General features: G+C 45.2%; 1 protein-coding gene across 1 annotated transcript in view; it reads left to right on the top strand.

Annotated features, from left to right (window-relative positions):
• The window catches only part of LOXL1 (lysyl oxidase like 1), a 62337-nt gene that overhangs the window by 43483 nt on the left and 17045 nt on the right, over positions 1-1809 (top strand). The gene's annotated exons all lie outside the window — the stretch shown is intronic.

The following is a 1809-nucleotide window of genomic DNA, read 5'->3' on the forward strand; positions in this document are numbered from 1 at the left end:
CCTCCAAATTTTGAAGTCGTGGACCATTCCCAAGTTGAAAAAAACCCCAAACTTGTAAAAAGTGGGAAATGCTGATTTATTTTTTTTTTTATCCTGAGAGCACCCTGGGCAAGATCCGTGCTGGAGGCAGTTCCTGGGACCAAAACTCTCACAATTTCCTCCAAATTTTGAAGTCGCAGACCATCTCAGAGTTGAAAAAAAATCCCAAACGTGTAAAAAAGCCGAAATTTTAAGGTTTCTTAATCCGAGAGCACCCTGAAGTCCTTCCTCCTGGTGGGCAGCATCTGTGCTGGGTACAGTTCCTGGGACCAAAACTCTCAGTATTTCCTCCAAATTTTGAAGTTGTGGACCATCTCAGAGTTGAAAAAAAACCAAAATGTGTAAAAAGCGGGAATTTCAGATTATTTTTTTTTCATCCTGAGAGCACCCTGGGCAGGATCCGTGCTGGAGGCGGCTCTTGGGACCAAAACCCAGAGAATTCCCTCCAAATTTTGAAGTCGTGGACCCTTTCCGAGTTGAAAAAAACCCCAAACTTGTAAAAAGTGGGAAATGCTGATTTATTTTTTTTTTTATCCTGAGAGCACCCTGGGCAGGATCCGTGCTGGAAGCGGCTCCTGGGACCACAACTCTCACAATTTCCTCCAAATTTTGAAGTCGTGGACCATTCCCAAGTTGAAAAAAACCCCAAACTTGTAAAAAGTGGGAAATGCTGATTTATTTTTTTTTTTATCCTGAGAGCACCCTGGGCAGGATCCGTGCTGGAAGCGGCTCCTGGGACCACAACTCTCACAATTTCCTCCAAATTTTGAAGTCGTGGACCATCTCAGAGTTGAAAAAAAAACCACAAACCAAAAACCCAAAGGTGTAAAAAAGCCGAAATTTCAGGATTTCTTTTATTTTACCCCAAGTGGCTGCACCGTGGTGGGCAGGATCCGTGCTGGAGGCCGTTCCTGGGACCACAACTCTCACAATTTCCTCTGAATTTTGAAGTCGTGGACCATCTCAGAGTTGAAAAAAAACCGCAAACGTGTAAAAAGCAGGAATTTCAGATTTTTAATTTTTTTTTATCCTGAGAGCCCCCTGGGCTGGGTCTGTGCTGGAGGCGGCTCTTGGGACCAAAACCCAGAGAATTCCCTCCAAATTTTGAAGTCGTGGACCATTTTCGAGTTGAAAAAAAACCCAAACTTGTAAAAAGCGGGAATTGCAGATTTATTTATTTTTTATCCTGAGAGCACCCTGGTGCTGGAGGCAGTTCCTGGGACCACAACGCTCACAATTTCCTCCAAATTTTGAAGTCGTGGACGTTCTTAGAGCTGAAAAAAACCACAAACCAAAAACCCAATGGTGTAAAAAAGCCGAAATTTCAGGAATTCTTTTATTTTACCCCAAGTGGCTGCACCGTGGTGGGCAGGATCCGTGCTGGAGGCCGTTCCTGGGACCACAACGCTCACAATTTCCTCCAAATTTTGAAGTCGTGGACCATTCCCAAGTTGAAAAAAACCCCAAACTTGTAAAAAGCGGGAAATGCTGATTTATTTTTTTTTTATCCTGAGAGCACCCTGGGCAGGATCCGTGCTGGAGGCCGTTCCTGGGACCACAACTCTCACAATTTCCTCCAAATTTTGAAGTCGTGGACGTTCTTAGAGTAGAAAAAAACCACAAGCCAAACCCCCAAAGGTGTAAAAAAGCCGAAATTTCAGGATTTCTGTTTTTTTTACCCCGAGTGGTGGGCAGGATGCGGGCTGGAGGCGGCTCCTAGGACCCGGCAGCGCTGCTTCCCCATCCCTCCTCCTCCTCCTCCTCCTCCTC

The sequence above is a fragment of the Calidris pugnax genome, unplaced genomic scaffold (assembly GCF_001431845.1).
Source record: "Calidris pugnax isolate Ruff unplaced genomic scaffold, ASM143184v1 scaffold265, whole genome shotgun sequence".
In the NCBI taxonomy this organism is placed as follows: domain Eukaryota; kingdom Metazoa; phylum Chordata; class Aves; order Charadriiformes; family Scolopacidae; genus Calidris; species Calidris pugnax.